The sequence below is a fragment of the Pinus tabuliformis genome, chromosome 3_2, assembly GCF_031772625.1.
Source record: "Pinus tabuliformis cultivar Carrire ecotype Pingquan chromosome 3_2, CPIR1, whole genome shotgun sequence".
NCBI classification, from domain to species: domain Eukaryota; kingdom Viridiplantae; phylum Streptophyta; class Pinopsida; order Pinales; family Pinaceae; genus Pinus; species Pinus tabuliformis.
Genome location: NC_142302.1, coordinates 1,006,947,359 through 1,006,954,983, shown reverse-complemented (window position 1 = coordinate 1,006,954,983; position 7,625 = coordinate 1,006,947,359).

The window sequence follows — 7,625 nt, the reverse complement described above, 5'->3', positions numbered from 1 at the left end:
TGAAGACGAGGATCCAACAGGTATCAGAGGTTTGGATGTGAATTTAAATGTTGAAGAGGAGGATCCAACAGGTGGTAGAGGTTCTGAGCTGAGGGCTTGTGGTTTTTCCTTATGCAGTGCCCCAGTCACTCTCATGGAGGCTTATCCATGCAAGTAAAAGGTTCCAGTCACTGGGAAACATGCATGTACAAGCGAATAAAAGCTACAATAGAGGTTAGCTAGTGTTGTGTGTGCGATTGAGAATTTTCATGAAAAATCCTTCTTATTCCTCATGCAAATTAGACGAAAATTTGCATGGAAATTCCTAGAGACTTCTATAATAAGTTTCAATTATTGGGAATGCTTTGAAAAGGTCCTCCAATGATTTGAACACCTTTAGTGCACAAGTATTGATGTTAGTGGATTGATTTATTCCAATTTGTGCACCCTTGATCCCATGTCTACGATGAATTTCGCTCAACGCTTTTTATATACATCACTTTAGAGTTGAGTATTGGTTAGTTGAGTATGAGAGTGAGTTAGAGAAGGTTGCATTGTGTGGGTATGCTTTAGATCCATAGTGAGCTTGATTTATTTAGTGTATGAGCTCTAATGGAAGCAATATGAGCATATCTATTTCCTGAAGCATAATATTGATTTAGATCTCCATATTTTGAATCAGTGATGCACAGAATTGTAGCAGAGTTTGGTATTGATGGAGCTCCATATTAGTGACTCTCACATTTATTTTTGCAGGAGCTGCTGACACATTTGGTAAATAACCATAGTGTATTATGTTGTTGATTGTATTATGCAACATTCATATTTTTCTGTGAGCGTTTGTTATGAGTTTTGTTTTAGTTGCTGTTGAAATTATTCAGTTTTTGTTGGATGGATTGTGACCACCATTTTTCTATAATGGAGAGCATATACTTGTGGTGTTTTCTATTGTGATTTGCAGAGAGTCTTGATGATGAGAGCATGATTGTAAAGATGAAATATTGTTGAGCAAAGTGTCTTGGATCCAATTGGAGAATTTATGAAATGAGGTCCACATAGTATTGAAGAGTAGTAACTTCATGAGAGAGGAGCAGTGATTTCAAAGCTTCGGCGAAAGGAATGGTTTATCCATCCAATTAGAGTTGGAAAGTCCAATCAAAGTTGGGTGAGGATTGTTGATCGTGGTGGAATTTAGTGGATGGTAGTCCGTAGATCCATGTGAGAACAGATTCTTCCAAGCTAATCAGTAGAATCGAGTCTCCTAGCTTATTGGTGTTAGCCTATTGTGTATGAAATCGAGCCTCCATGCTGATGGGAGTCATCAAATCTATGTAAAAGACATTTTTCTTAATAAAATATTCAGAGTAGCGCAACAACATTAAGATTTGGTTTTTTCTTAGTGAAGGGTTTTCCACTAGATATCTTGTGTTTCTTGTGTGGGTGTGTTTTGATGTGATGTTTATTGTTGCTCTCATGGTTACTTTGTTTTAGTTTCTTGTATGATTTATGTTCATCAGATAATCTATTGTGTTGTTGGTGAATATAAGTGTAATTCAGTTAAAGTTTAAATTGGTAAAATTATTAAGAAGATCAAACTACTAATTCACCCCACTCCTCTCCCCACCCCTCTTAGTAGTGCTCAAAAGTTTCCAACAGTTTATTGTGTAAATTACAGGTTATCCTTTTCCAAAATTAAAGTGAAAGAGAAATTATTTTATATGTATTGAACCTCTTTAAAGAGAAAAAACATAAATTATCCTTTACAATGAAAAAATAGATGACATAAAGACAAAAAAATGTAAAGATAGATTGATTTGTATAAATGACCTTTACAATAATAATTATTCTTCTAAAACCTACCAAACTAGACAATCATCTTGGAAAAAAAATACAAAAAAAAAAATCATGAAAATCAGTCATTATTAAATAAATGTTATGGAAATCAAACTTCAACAACAATGGAATCTTTTCAATAAAATTTATCTACAAACCACCGCACGTTATTTTTCATTTGGCCTTCCTACATCAAATGACGCGGCTTCATCTTGATCTTCATTATGATATAAATTTTGTGAGATGGGCGTCTATTATTTTTTATTTGTTCACACGCGTTCAGTTTATTTAATTATTTAAATTTATTTGGTCACTGTAAATGAACGATCAATATTAATCATATATATTTTTTGGTTTCATTATCATTTAATCATATTAATCTCTAATTTTTAATATAACATCTTAAACTTAATATTCGGCTTCTTGAATAGTCCAAGGCTCCACTTAATTCTGAAAATGTGAGGTGATAAAATTGCCATGTGTTCAATTTCCATGGATATGAAGAAACAAACATGTTCCAATTCATATTCAAAATAGTCATGTGAAAACCCTTGATATCGAATTTCATATCTCTATCTATCCAGTGATTCAGGGTGGTAAGCAGTGGAAGTCATGCCACTGTTGTTATTGATCATGGATTTAGATTGGTCAGACATGTGATGGATCTCAACTATTGAATGTAGGGTCATACCTTTACTTATCTAGTCATCAAACATATCAACGCCAATTAACTTGGTTGGCAGTGATAATCATGTTATTGTTGTTATTGATCATGGATTTAGATGGGCGAGACATGTTGGATTTCAATGCTGAGTTAAAATATAGGGTCATAGCTTTACTTATTCAGTGATAATTGTTTTTGATAAAAATGCCTTGTTAACACAAAAAATATTAACTAGAAATAATCATGACAATTTTTATTTATACAGAAGACAATTAATCATATAATAATACAATAATAAAGCTAGAAATGTGAAATGTATTTCAAAAAACTTGATTCACATGAAGTCCCCAATATATAGCTCATGATTTTGGTGTTCTACATTAAAGGAATGAATTCTATGTTTATGGATCAATCCAATGGATTTGGAAAATATGTTGTAATCAAGGATTGTATTTTGAAGTAGGCTATTTTATCTAACTTTTGGCTCAAAGGAATGAATTCCATGTTTATGTATCAATCCAATGGATTTGGGGAAATATGTTGTAATCAAGGATTATATTTTGAAGTAGGCTATTTTATCTAATTTTGGGCTCCGTTGGAAGATATTCACCTCGAGAGACCCGTATATGTTTAGTATTAGGAAAATAATTTTATTTAATGAGCTTATAGATGATACTAAAGATGAAAGAAAATAATAATGTAACTCCCAGTATAACTATAATCTGACCATAAATTTTACAATTAATATAAATATTTTCATTCATATATATATATATATATATATATTGTTTATTAAGATTTATATTTAAAAAAAAACATATTTTATATATTCGATGAAAAACATTTCAAATTTGATTAAATTTTTATATAAATAATAAATATTATAATTTCACTATCAACTTTATTATTAAAAATTAAAATATAATGTATTATAATGAAACAATAAATTTTGATATATATATATATATATATAATTTGTTAAAATTTATATTTAAAAAACTTATTTTATATATTTAATGCAAAAAAAATTTCAAATTTGATTAATTTTTTTATATAAATAATAAATGCTATAATTTTAAGATTAATTTTGCTGTTAGGTAATTAAAATATCGCCTTCTTCCTTAACCCTTCACTTCACTTTGCCTTGACAGAAATATAAACTTAATAGGAAATATGGGTTGACGAATATAAATATAGCCTTGCATTTTTATGGCAAGAACATGGTGAATCACCAACCCTATGCCTCTTGTTGTCACTGGAATTTTTTTTCCCTCTTAATGATGAATTAATATAATATATTACTTATATTTTTAAATAAAATGTACAAAATGAAATGTGTATAAAATATTATTTTTTTTATTATTTAATGATGAATTAATATATTATTTATATTTTTAAATAAAAAAATACAAAATATAGTGTGTATAAAATATTTTTTTTATTTAATTGTTTTTAAGTTAAAAAAATATTGTAATGTTTTTAATAATTATAATGGTAGTGGAAAATGTTTATCTCATTTTATAAGAAATAAATTTAATTATCAAGTCTTGAGGATGAACCACACTCATTGATTTAAAAAGCGTCGAAAAAATTTTCTGATGTGATTTTCCGAAAATATTTCTATAATACTCAGAATATGGATCACAGAAGCTTAAATTCGAATATAAGGAAAATATGTCTAATTAATAAAAATGATAGTTAAAGATTTATTTTTTATTTTTATTTTCTTAAGTTTGGTATGACTACATCTTCATCATGTCCAACTTCTCACTGCTATCTGGGAGATAGCACAACATTTGAACCCAATACTTCTGGTGCAGTGAGACTTCATTTCCATGCCATTGCCAATTGAAAACCCAAAGTAGCAATTTTTTAATTATTATTAAATATGTGATAAATAATAATATTTTATATTAAAATGAATATATATTAATAAAAATAGATAATTAAGTTGTGAATATATTTATTATTTTTTTCTAAAATATATTATTTTATATAAAATAATATTCATGCCAATTGATTAGAAATTAATTAAATGTGATAGGAAATGAATAAGAGATATAAATAATCTAAAAATGAAAAAAAGTTATATGTGAGAAGATAATACATCATAAATATTATTTAGAATTTGCATGGCAATTTAATTCACCACATAATAGAGCCAACAACTATAGTTTGGATCTCTATTATGGGAATCAATACAATCCATAGGAGAGTCTTGGTCTATTAGGTGGTAGACCCAACACCCACAGTTTTGCTCTCTTGCAAAAGATGAACACACCAACTACACCCCAAATTCCAATTCCAAATCCAATTCCCAATGCCATTAATGAAATTTTGTCATCTAGATGCTCCAACCATTGCACTTTAATGTGTGCACTACTACTGCTATTATTGTGAGCTTCTCTCCTTGGGTTTTCCTTTCCATTGCATGAATCTAAAGGACACCCATATAAGCATTTATTCCTTTGAAATGATGTTGCACTGAATGTGGAAAATTGTGTTCCTCTAGGGATTGGCCCACAAAGGTTATTAGATGGAACATCAAGAATAGCCAAACTATATAGTTTAGAGAGCTCTTCAGGAATCTCTCCACTGAGATTATTCTTGCTCAAGTCTAACTGCTCCAAAGTAGATATGTTATTGAGAGATGCTGGGATTGGCCCTTCCAATTGGTTGCCAGATAAATTTAGCAACCGCAAGCCACTTAAAGTTCCTATACTTGCAGGTATTTGTCCTATAAGATTATTGTTGGACAAATCAAATATAGTGTTTTTATTTGACATGTATGATAGAGTATATTCACTTCCTTTAATGTCAACTGGCATTTCTTCTTCTTCATCAATATTAGGTAATGATTTTTTTACAAATCCTGCAAGTCTTTCAAAATGTAATGGAATTCTTCCAGTGAATTTATTATTGGATAAATCCAAGATAGACAAATGGGTGAAATTTGTTACCCATTCAGGAATGTCACCATGGTAATTATTGTACCCAAAGTTTAAAGATTCCAAGCCAACAAAAAAGGTGAAGTAATAAGGAAGTTTTCCTATCAAATTATTTCTCCTAAAATCCAATAACTTAATTTGGGTGCAATTAGACAAAGATATTGGAAGAGTCTCAGAGAAATTATTGGTATGAGCAGAAAAATATGATAAGGAGATGAAATTGCCAATAATTTTAGGAATTGATCCTTGAAAGTTATTCTTTGACAAATCTAAATAGTTAAGAGAAACTAAACTACTAAAACTATTAGGTATATTGCCAAAAATATTATTATTATATGTATCTAAAACCTATAAAGCATTTAGTTTGCCTATGCTAGGAGGAAGAGGTCCAATTAAATGGTTGTTTCATAAAGAAAGAAACCGCAATGACATATTGGCGTTGGCAATACTCAGAATGGTGCCTATAAGGTCATTATTGTCTAGGTACAAGGAAGATAGCGGAGAACAATTGAATAATGTGGGAGGGATGTTTCCACTTAGTGAGTTGTGGGATAATCAATGGAATATAGCAGAGAAAAATTGAATAGCATGGGAGGGATGTTGCCACTTAGTGAGTTGTGGGATAAATCAATGGAATATAGTAGAAAACAATTGAATAGCGCGGTAGGGATGTTGCCACTTAGTGAGTTGTGGGATAAATCAATGGAATATATGCTTTTCATCAAACTGATTGTTGAAGGGATTGGACCACTCAATTTGTTTCCCCTACCTGATAAGTATTGGAGTGAAGTGCAGTTGCTCATCAAATCTGAAATGCTTCCACTTATACTATTTTCGTCAAAGTGGAGTGTTTCCAATCTGACCAAGCGACCCAATTCCCATGGGATTGAACCACTCAAATTGTTGCGGCTAATATCCAGTTGTGTAAGTGAAGTGTAGCTGCCCAGAGAAGTTGGGATGCTTCCATTCAGATGTATGCCATCCAACTAGAGAGATTCCAACTGGACCAGATGGCCAAGTTCTGGTGGGATTTGACCACTCAAAGCATTATAAGAGAGGTCAAGTATTCCTAGCACTTTTAGCTGCCCAAACTCGGGTGGAATTCTTCCACTGAAATCATTACCGAAAATATCTAAAGTCCGCAACAGAGAGAGGTTGCCAATAGACGGGGATATTATACCATTCAACTAGTACTGAGAGAGTGAAATTGCAACTACTCATTTTGTGTTTGGTGTGCATGAAATTTCGTTCCAACGGCAGATGTTATCTGAGTTATGGGTTGTCCAGTCTGAGAGCGTTCCAGCTGGATCATATATGATGCCCCTTTTAAAGCTCAGAAGTGCCTCCACATCCCTTTTATCGGCCATGGAGGAAGAGGGTTCCCCTATCATATTGCATCCATTCAAAGGAAGACGTTGAACAGAAGGGAATCCATCATACACATCATGTTGATGAGCTTCAGTATGGTAATGAACAAAGCACACAAACATGGTGATGAGCAAAACAATAGATTTATGATCCATTTCTCTCTCTCCAACTTTTTTAAAGCCAAAGGCTATGAGTGTTGTTGTTATCCACCATGTATTTATAATCACAGCAGCCTATGTGTGAAAACTGTAATGCAATGAGAAAATTCAGAGAAAAGAGAAAATGGCTGTGTAGTTAAGCCGTTGAAGAAAGTGATGGAAAATGTTAATTGGAATTGGAATTTTGTGTCATGCATATTATTCAAACTTCATTCAAATTTTGTAACCTGGAAAAATTGGCCTATTGATCTTGACTCGGAAAGAGGAGAATGGAGATCGAAAAAAGAATTTGTTTGCAAGTCATGTAATGTATCATCAATATATGGAACCCCTTCCAACATTGCAAATTCGGTGTAGTTTTCTATCTCTAAAAATGTAACACATTTAATCAAATGTGATATATCTGTTGCAATTTTAGGTAATTCTTTAAGTGCATTATCATCAACTTGAACTCCATGATAAAATAGATCTTTATTAATCTTATAATTCAATTCATGCAATACTTTATCTTTTCTGACAACAATCATCAAATCCAGTTCTTAAATATGTCGAGGTAATCTCATGTCAAGATTTCCAACCTCATGTGGAAAACTAATGGTGTGTCCTCTATATTTGTATTTTCCACCTATTGAATGCATAACCTGCAAAATTGGATTTGCACATGCTATCAAGATC